The sequence below is a fragment of the Solea solea genome, chromosome 16 (genome assembly GCF_958295425.1).
Source record: "Solea solea chromosome 16, fSolSol10.1, whole genome shotgun sequence".
Classification (NCBI taxonomy): domain Eukaryota; kingdom Metazoa; phylum Chordata; class Actinopteri; order Pleuronectiformes; family Soleidae; genus Solea; species Solea solea.
The window spans coordinates 2,768,701-2,776,200 of record NC_081149.1 but is presented as its reverse complement, the minus strand read 5'-3'; the positions used below and the strand labels follow the sequence as shown (position 1 = coordinate 2,776,200).

General features: G+C 50.8%; 19 non-coding genes and 1 pseudogene across 19 annotated transcripts in view; 7 read left to right on the top strand and 13 right to left on the bottom strand.

Annotated features, from left to right (window-relative positions):
- The window catches only part of LOC131477537 (5S ribosomal RNA), a 119-nt gene extending 54 nt beyond the window's left edge, over nucleotides 1-65 (bottom strand). The window contains exon 1 of the ribosomal RNA XR_009243871.1: nucleotides 1-65. This exon is cut by the window's left edge and continues 54 nt beyond it. This is a non-coding gene — a ribosomal RNA (5S ribosomal RNA).
- Nucleotides 66-373: 308 nt separating this feature from the next.
- On the top strand, nucleotides 374-566 carry LOC131442238 (U2 spliceosomal RNA). Its single transcript, XR_009232814.1, has one exon. It is a non-coding gene; the product is annotated as a U2 spliceosomal RNA (small nuclear RNA).
- Nucleotides 567-690: 124 nt separating this feature from the next.
- Nucleotides 691-809, bottom strand: LOC131477497 (5S ribosomal RNA). The gene has a single exon (XR_009243832.1). It is a non-coding gene; the product is annotated as a 5S ribosomal RNA (ribosomal RNA).
- A 296-nt stretch (nucleotides 810-1,105) lies between these two features.
- On the bottom strand, nucleotides 1,106-1,224 carry LOC131440922 (5S ribosomal RNA). Its single transcript, XR_009231604.1, has one exon. It is a non-coding gene; the product is annotated as a 5S ribosomal RNA (ribosomal RNA).
- Nucleotides 1,225-1,531: 307 nt separating this feature from the next.
- On the top strand, nucleotides 1,532-1,724 carry LOC131441931 (U2 spliceosomal RNA). Its single transcript, XR_009232522.1, has one exon. It is a non-coding gene; the product is annotated as a U2 spliceosomal RNA (small nuclear RNA).
- A 130-nt stretch (nucleotides 1,725-1,854) lies between these two features.
- On the bottom strand, nucleotides 1,855-1,973 carry LOC131441443 (5S ribosomal RNA; annotated as a pseudogene).
- A 308-nt stretch (nucleotides 1,974-2,281) lies between these two features.
- On the top strand, nucleotides 2,282-2,474 carry LOC131442403 (U2 spliceosomal RNA). Its single transcript, XR_009232977.1, has one exon. It is a non-coding gene; the product is annotated as a U2 spliceosomal RNA (small nuclear RNA).
- A 124-nt stretch (nucleotides 2,475-2,598) lies between these two features.
- LOC131477061 (5S ribosomal RNA) lies at nucleotides 2,599-2,717 on the bottom strand. Its single transcript, XR_009243416.1, has one exon. It is a non-coding gene; the product is annotated as a 5S ribosomal RNA (ribosomal RNA).
- A 296-nt stretch (nucleotides 2,718-3,013) lies between these two features.
- LOC131476461 (5S ribosomal RNA) lies at nucleotides 3,014-3,132 on the bottom strand. Its single transcript, XR_009242830.1, has one exon. It is a non-coding gene; the product is annotated as a 5S ribosomal RNA (ribosomal RNA).
- Nucleotides 3,133-3,440: 308 nt separating this feature from the next.
- Nucleotides 3,441-3,633, top strand: LOC131441930 (U2 spliceosomal RNA). The gene has a single exon (XR_009232521.1). It is a non-coding gene; the product is annotated as a U2 spliceosomal RNA (small nuclear RNA).
- A 124-nt stretch (nucleotides 3,634-3,757) lies between these two features.
- On the bottom strand, nucleotides 3,758-3,876 carry LOC131476459 (5S ribosomal RNA). The gene has a single exon (XR_009242829.1). It is a non-coding gene; the product is annotated as a 5S ribosomal RNA (ribosomal RNA).
- A 296-nt stretch (nucleotides 3,877-4,172) lies between these two features.
- LOC131476458 (5S ribosomal RNA) lies at nucleotides 4,173-4,291 on the bottom strand. Its single transcript, XR_009242828.1, has one exon. It is a non-coding gene; the product is annotated as a 5S ribosomal RNA (ribosomal RNA).
- A 308-nt stretch (nucleotides 4,292-4,599) lies between these two features.
- LOC131442474 (U2 spliceosomal RNA) lies at nucleotides 4,600-4,792 on the top strand. The gene has a single exon (XR_009233047.1). It is a non-coding gene; the product is annotated as a U2 spliceosomal RNA (small nuclear RNA).
- A 124-nt stretch (nucleotides 4,793-4,916) lies between these two features.
- On the bottom strand, nucleotides 4,917-5,035 carry LOC131476457 (5S ribosomal RNA). Its single transcript, XR_009242827.1, has one exon. It is a non-coding gene; the product is annotated as a 5S ribosomal RNA (ribosomal RNA).
- Nucleotides 5,036-5,331: 296 nt separating this feature from the next.
- Nucleotides 5,332-5,450, bottom strand: LOC131476456 (5S ribosomal RNA). Its single transcript, XR_009242826.1, has one exon. It is a non-coding gene; the product is annotated as a 5S ribosomal RNA (ribosomal RNA).
- A 308-nt stretch (nucleotides 5,451-5,758) lies between these two features.
- LOC131441929 (U2 spliceosomal RNA) lies at nucleotides 5,759-5,951 on the top strand. Its single transcript, XR_009232520.1, has one exon. It is a non-coding gene; the product is annotated as a U2 spliceosomal RNA (small nuclear RNA).
- Nucleotides 5,952-6,081: 130 nt separating this feature from the next.
- Nucleotides 6,082-6,200, bottom strand: LOC131476455 (5S ribosomal RNA). The gene has a single exon (XR_009242825.1). It is a non-coding gene; the product is annotated as a 5S ribosomal RNA (ribosomal RNA).
- A 296-nt stretch (nucleotides 6,201-6,496) lies between these two features.
- LOC131441348 (5S ribosomal RNA) lies at nucleotides 6,497-6,615 on the bottom strand. Its single transcript, XR_009232014.1, has one exon. It is a non-coding gene; the product is annotated as a 5S ribosomal RNA (ribosomal RNA).
- A 296-nt stretch (nucleotides 6,616-6,911) lies between these two features.
- LOC131441270 (5S ribosomal RNA) lies at nucleotides 6,912-7,030 on the bottom strand. Its single transcript, XR_009231940.1, has one exon. It is a non-coding gene; the product is annotated as a 5S ribosomal RNA (ribosomal RNA).
- A 307-nt stretch (nucleotides 7,031-7,337) lies between these two features.
- The window catches only part of LOC131441928 (U2 spliceosomal RNA), a 193-nt gene continuing 30 nt past the window's right edge, over nucleotides 7,338-7,500 (top strand). Inside the window, exon 1 of the small nuclear RNA XR_009232519.1 lies at nucleotides 7,338-7,500. This exon is cut by the window's right edge and continues 30 nt beyond it. This is a non-coding gene — a small nuclear RNA (U2 spliceosomal RNA).

The window sequence follows — 7,500 nt, the reverse complement described above, 5'->3', positions numbered from 1 at the left end:
CCCACCCTGCTTAGCTTTCGAGATCAGACGAGATCGGGCGTGCTCAGGGTGGTATGGCCGTAAGCCGACGGGCTGGGGACACAGACTCCTTTTATAGACTAGGCAAGGCCCCCTGCTCGTGGAGGAGCTCAAAGGTCAGCCTTTCGAACGTTCAAGAGTTTAAGTTGTTTTTGGTGGGCTTTGCTGTATGGCCGCGCCCTTTGAGTGTGTCAAATGTCAAGCAGCTGTCCGTCAAGGCTCAGAGGTGCACTTAGATCACCTTGGGGCGGAGGTGATCAGCAGCAGCCTTTGTTATGCGCACTTAAAAAACATGGCACCACAACAAGTAACTTGTGCGTCAAGATCTTGAGTTGGCCCCAGACACTTGTGGGCCATCGCTTCTCGGCCTTTTGGCTAAGATCAAGTGTAGTATCTGTTCTTATCAGTTTAATATCTGATATGTCCTCTATATGGGGATTAAATATTAAATGCATTTTTGAGCATTGGGAGGTGAAAACTGGGGCTTGCTCTCTTCACTCCTTGCATTGACCTGGCATTGCAGTGCCACCAGGAACGGTGCACCACTCTCTTTTTTCTGTGAAAACCAAAGCAAGGCTGGAACTAGAAGGACGTTAACGTGTGCCTGTGCCCATGCCCGTGCGTCAACGTAATTGCAAGCCCATGTTTCTTGTAAGGAAGCAGCAGTGTAAAAGCTTACAGCACCTGGTATTCCCAGGCGGTCTCCCATCCAAGTACTAACCAGGCCCGACCCTGCTTAGCTTCCGAGATCAGACGAGATCGGGCGTGCTCAGGGTGGTATGGCCGTAGGCCGACGGGCTGGGGACACAGACTCCTTTTATAGACTAGGCAAGGCCCCCTGCTCGTGGAGGAGCTCAAAAGTCAGCCTTTCGAACACACTGCACTTGAGCCTTTATCTCCACTACCTGCTACACTCTATTCCAGTATTAGGAAGCTACACCGAGATGGGTAAGCTGCTCCCCATCTCCAAGCTTCTCACGTGCTTGCAGAGCGACATCCAAGGCTGAAACTAGAAGGACGTTAACGTGTGCCCGTGCGTCAACGTAATTGCAAGCCCATGTTTCTTGTAAGGAAGCAGCAGTGTAAAAGCTTACAGCACCTGGTATTCCCAGGCGGTCTCCCATCCAAGTACTAACCAGGTCCGATCCTGCTTAGCTTCCGAGATCAGACGAGATCGGGCGTGCTCAGGGTGGTATGGCCGTAAGCCGACGGGCTGTGGACACAGACTCCTTTTATAGACTAGGTAAGGCCCCCTGCTCGTGGAGGAGCTCAAAGGTCAGCCTTTCGAACGTTCAAGAGTTTAAGTTGTTTTTGGTGGGCTTTGCTGTATGGCCGCGCCCTTTGAGTGTGTCAAATGTCAAGCAGCTGTCCGTCAAGGCTCAGAGTGCACTTAGATCACCTTGGGGCGGAGGTGATCAGCAGCAGCCTTTGTTATGCGCACTTAAAAAACATGGCACCACAACAAGTAACTTGTGTGCCAAGATCTTGAGTTGGCCCCAGACACTTGTGGGCCATCGCTTCTCGGCCTTTTGGCTAAGATCAAGTGTAGTATCTGTTCTTATCAGTTTAATATCTGATATGTCCTCTATATGGGGATTAAATATTAAATGCATTTTTGAGCATTGGGAGGTGAAAACTGGGGCTTGCTCTCTTCACTCCTTGCATTGACCTGGCATTGCAGTGCCACCAGGAACGGTGCACCATTCTCTTTTTTCTGTGAAAACCAAAGCAAGGCTGGAACTAGAAGGACGTTAACGTGTGCCTGTGCCTGTGCCCGTGCCCGTGCGTCAACGTAATTGCAAGCCCATGTTTCTTGTAAGGAAGCAGCAGTGTAAAAGCTTACAGCACCTGGTATTCCCAGGCTGTCTTTCATCCAAGTACTAACCAGCCCCGACCCTGCTTAGCTTCCGAGATCAGACGAGATCGGGCGTGCTCAGGGTGGTATGGCTGTAAGCCTACGGGCTGGGGACACAGACTCCTTTTATAGACTAGGCAAGGCCCCCTGCTCGTGGAGGAGCTCAAAAGTCAGCCTTTCGAACGTTCAAGAGTTTAAGTTGTTTTTGGTGGGCTTTGCTGTATGGCCGCGCCCTTTGAGTGTGTCAAATGTCAAGCAGCTGTCCGTCAAGGCTCAGAGGTGCACTTAGATCATCTTGGGGCTGAGGTGATCAGCAGCAGCCTTTGTTATGCGCACTTAAAAAACATGGCACCACAACAAGTAACTTGTGTGCCAAGATCTTGAGTTGGCCCCACACACTTGTGGGCCATCGCTTCTCGGCCTTTTGGCTAAGATCAAGTGTAGTATCTGTTCTTATCAGTTTAATATCTGATATGTCCTCTATATGAGGATTAAATATTAAATGCATTTTTGAGCATTGGGAGGTGAAAACTGGGGCTTGCTCTCTTCACTCCTTGCATTTACCTGGCATTGCAGTGCCACCAGGAACGGTGCACCATTCTCTTTTTTCTGTGAAAACCAAAGCAAGGCTGGAACTAGAAGGACGTTAACGTGTGCCTGTGCCCGTGCCCGTGCGTCAACGTAATTGCAAGCCCATGTTTCTTGTAAGGAAGCAGCAGTATAAAAGCTTACAGCACCTGGTATTCCCGGGTGGTCTCCCATCCAAGTACTAACCAGGCCCGACCCTGCTTAGCTTCCGAGATCAGACGAGATCGGGCGTGCTCAGGGTGGTATGGCCGTAAGCCGACGGGCTGGGGACACAGACTCCTTTTATAGACTAGGCAAGGCCCCCTGCTCGTGGAGGAGCTCAAAAGTCAGCCTTTCGAACACACTGCACTTGAGCCTTTATCTCCACTACCTGCTACACTCTATTCCAGTATTAGGAAGCTACACCGAGATAGGTAAGCTGCTCCCCATCTCCAAGCTTCTCATGTGCTTGCAGAGCGACATCCAAGGCTGAAACTAGAAGGACGTTAACGTGTGCCTGTGCGTCAACGTAATTGCAAGCCCATGTTTCTTGTAAGGAAGCAGCAGTGTAAAAGCTTACAGCACCTGGTATTCCCAGGCGGTCTCCCATCCAAGTACTAACCAGGCCCGACCCTGCTTAGCTTCCGAGATCAGACGAGATCGGGCGTGCTCAGGGTGGTATGGCCGTAAGCCGACGGGCTGGGGACACAGACTCCTTTTATAGACTAGGCAAGGCCCCCTGCTCGTGGAGGAGCTCAAAGGTCAGCCTTTCGAACGTTCAAGAGTTTAAGTTGTTTTTGGTGGGCTTTGCTGTATGGCCGCGCCCTTTGAGTGTGTCAAATGTCAAGCAGCTGTCCGTCAAGGCTCAGAGGTGCACTTAGATCACCTTGGGGCGGAGGTGATCAGCAGCAGCCTTTGTTATGCGCACTTAAAAAACATGGCACCACAACAAGTAACTTGTGTGCCAAGATCTTGAGTTGGCCCCACACACTTGTGGGCCATCGCTTCTCGGCCTTTTGGCTAAGATCAAGTGTAGTATCTGTTCTTATCAGTTTAATATCTGATATGTCCTCTATATGGGGATTAAATATTAAATGCATTTTTGAGCATTGGGAGGTGAAAACTGGGGCTTGCTCTCTTCACTCCTTGCATTGACCTGGCATTGCAGTGCCACCAGGAACGGTGCACCATTCTCTTTTTTCTGTGAAAACCAAAGCAAGGCTGGAACTAGAAGGACGTTAACGTGTGCCTGTGCCCGTGCCCGTGCGTCAACGTAATTGCAAGCCCATGTTTCTTGTAAAGAAGCAGCAGTGTAAAAGCTTACAGCACCTGGTATTCCCAGGCGGTCTCCCATCCAAGTACTAACCAGGCCCGACCCTGCTTAGCTTCCGAGATCAGACGAGATCGGGCGTGCTCAGGGTGGTATGGCCGTAAGCCGACGGGCTGGGGACACAGACTCCTTTTATAGACTAGGCAAGGCCCCCTGCTCGTGGAGGAGCTCAAAAGTCAGCCTTTCGAACACACTGCACTTGAGCCTTTATCTCCACTACCTGCTACACTATATTCCAGTATTAGGAAGCTACACCGAGATGGGTAAGCTGCTGCCCATCTCCAAGCTTCTCACGTGCCTGCAGAGCGACATCCAAGGCTGAAACTAGAAGGAGGTTAACGTGTGCCCGTGCGTCAACGTAATTGCAAGCCCATGTTTCTTGTAAGGAAGCAGCAGTGTAAAAGCTTACAGCACCTGGTATTCCCAGGCGGTCTCCCATCCAAGTACTAACCAGGCCCGACCCTGCTTAGCTTCCGAGATCAGACGAGATCGGGCGTGCTCAGGGTGGTATGGCCGTAAGCCGACGGGCTGGGGACACAGACTCCTTTTATAAACTAGGCAAGGCCCCCTGCTCGTGGAGGAGCTCAAAGGTCAGCCTTTCGAACGTTCAAGAGTTTAAGTTGTTTTTGGTGGGCTTTGCTGTATGGCCGCGCCCTTTGAGTGTGTCAAATGTCAAGCAGCTGTCCGTCAAGGCTCAGAGGTGCACTTAGATCACCTTGGGGCGGAGGTGATCAGCAGCAGCCTTTGTTATGCGCACTTAAAAAACATGGCACCACAACAAGTAACTTGTGTGCCAAGATCTTGAGTTGGCCCCAGACACTTGTGGGCCATCGCTTCTCGGCCTTTTGGCTAAGATCAAGTGTAGTATCTGTTCTTATCAGTTTAATATCTGATATGTCCTCTATATGGGGATTAAATATTAAATGCATTTTTGAGCATTGGGAGGTGAAAACTGGGGCTTGCTCTCTTCACTCCTTGCATTGACCTGGCATTGCAGTGCCACCAGGAATGGTGCACAATTCTCTTTTTTCTGTGAAAACCAAAGCAAGGCTGGAACTAGAAGGACGAAAACGTGTGCCTGTGCCCATGCCCGTGCGTCAACATAATTGCAAGCCCATGTTTCTTGTAAGGAAGCAGCAGTGTAAAAGCTTACAGCACCTGGTATTCCCAGGCGGTCTCCCATCCAAGTACTAACCAGGCCCGACCCTGCTTAGCTTCCGAGATCAGACGAGATCGGGCGTGCTCAGGGTGGTATGGCCGTAAGCCGACGGGCTGGGGACACAGACTCCTTTTATAGACTAGGCAAGGCCCCCTCCTCGTGGAGGAGCTCAAAAGTCAGCCTTTCGAACACACTGCACTTGAGCCTTTATCTCCACTACCTGCTACACTCTATTCCAGTATTAGGAAGCTACACCGAGATGGGTAAGCTGCTCCCCATCTCCAAGCTTCTCACGTGCTTGCAGAGCAACATCCAAGGGTGAAACTAGAAGGACGTTAACGTGTGCCCGTGCGTCAACGTAATTGCAAGCCCATGTTTCTTGTAAGGAAGCAGCAGTGTAATAGCTTACAGCACCTGGTATTCCCAGGCGGTCTCCCATCCAAGTACTAACCAGGCCCGACCCTGCTTAGCTTCCGAGATCAGACGAGATCGGGCGTGCTCAGGGTGGTATGGCCGTAAGCCGACGGGCTGGGGACACAGACTCCTTTTATAGACTAGACAAGGCCCCCTGCTCGTGGAGGAGCTCAAAAGTCAGCCTTTCGAACGTTCAAGAGTTTAAGTTGTTTTTGGTGGGCTTTGCTGTATGGCCGCGCCCTTTGAGTGTGTCAAATGTCAAGCAGCTGTCCGTCAAGGCTCAGAGATGCACTTAGATCACCTTGGGGCGGAGGTGATCAGCAGCAGCCTTTGTTATGCGCACTTAAAAAACATGGCACCACAACAAGTAACTTGTGTGCCAAGATCTTGAGTTGGCCCCAGACACTTGTGGGCCATCGCTTCTCGGCCTTTTGGCTAAGATCAAGTGTAGTATCTGTTCTTATCAGTTTAATATCTGATATGTCCTCTATATGGGGATTAAATATTAAATGCATTTTTGAGCATTGGGAGGTGAAAACTGGGGCTTGCTCTCTTCACTCCTTGCATTGACCTGGCATTGCAGTGCCACCAGGAACGGTGCACCATTCTCTTTTTTCTGTGAAAACCAAAGCAAGGCTGGAACTAGAAGGACGTTAACGTGTGCCTGTGCCTGTGCCCGTGCCCGTGCGTCAACGTAATTGCAAGCCCATGTTTCTTGTAAGGAAGCAGCAGTGTAAAAGCTTACAGCACCTGGTATTCCCAGGCGGTCTCCCATCCAAGTACTAACCAGGCCCGACCCTGCTTAGCTTCCGAGATCAGACGAGATCGGGCGTGCTCAGGGTGGTATGGCCGTAAGCCGACGGGCTGGGGACACAGACTCCTTTTATAGACTAGGCAAGGCCCCCTGCTCGTGGAGGAGCTCAAAAGTCAGCCTTTCGAACACACTGCACTTGAGCCTTTATCTCGACTACCTGCTACACTCTATTCCAGTATTAGGAAGCTACACCGAGATGGGTAAGCTGCTTCCCATCTCCAAGCTTCTCACATGCTTGCAGAGCGACATCCAAGGCTGAAACTAGAAGGACGTTAACGTGTGCCCGTGCGTCAACGTAATTGCAAGCCCATGTTTCTTGTAAGGAAGCAGCAGTGTAAAAGCTTACAGCACCTGGTATTCCCAGGCGGTCTCCCATCCAAGTACTAACCTGGCCCGACTGTGCTTAGCTTCCGAGATCAGACGAGATCGGCCGTGCTCAGGGTGGTATGGCCGTAAGCCCAGGGGCCGGGGACACAGACTCCTTTTATAGACTAGGCAAGGCCCCCTGCTCGTGGAGGAGCTCAAAAGTCAGCCTTTCGAACACACTGCACTTGAGCCTTTATCTCCACTACCTGCTACACTATATTCCAGTATTAGGAAGCTACACCGAGATGGGTAAGCTGCTGCCCATCTCCAAGCTTCTCACGTGCTTGCAGAGCGACATCCAAGGCTGAAACTAGAAGGAGGTTAACGTGTGCCTGTGTGTCAACGTAATTGCAAGCCCATGTTTCTTGTAAGGAAGCAGCAGTGTAAAAGCATACAGCACCTGGTATTCCCAGGCTGTCTCCCATCCAAGTACTAACCAGGCCCGACCCTGCTTAGCTTCCGAGATCAGACGAGATCGGGCGTGCTCAGGGTGGTATGGCCGTAAGCCGACAGGCTGGGGACACAGACTCCTTTTATAGACTAGGCAAGGCCCCCTGCTCGTGGAGGAGCTCAAAGGTCAGCCTTTCGAACGTTCAAGAGTTTAAGTTGTTTTTGGTGGGCTTTGCTGTATGGCCGCGCCCTTTGAGTGTGTCAAATGTCAAGCAGCTGTCTGTCAAGGCTCAGAGTGCACTTAGATCACCTTGGGGCGGAGGTGATCAGCAGCAGCCTTTGTTATGCGCACTTAAAAAACATGGCACCACAACAAGTAACTTGTGTGCCAAGATCTTGAGTTGGCCCCAGACACTTGTGGGCCATCGCTTCTCGGCCTTTTGGCTAAGATCAAGTGTAGTATCTGTTCTTATCAGTTTAATATCTGATATGTCCTCTATATGGGGATTAAATATTAAATGCATTTTTGAGCATTGGGAGGTGAAAACTGGGGCTTGCTCTCTTCACTCCTTGCATTGACCTGGCAT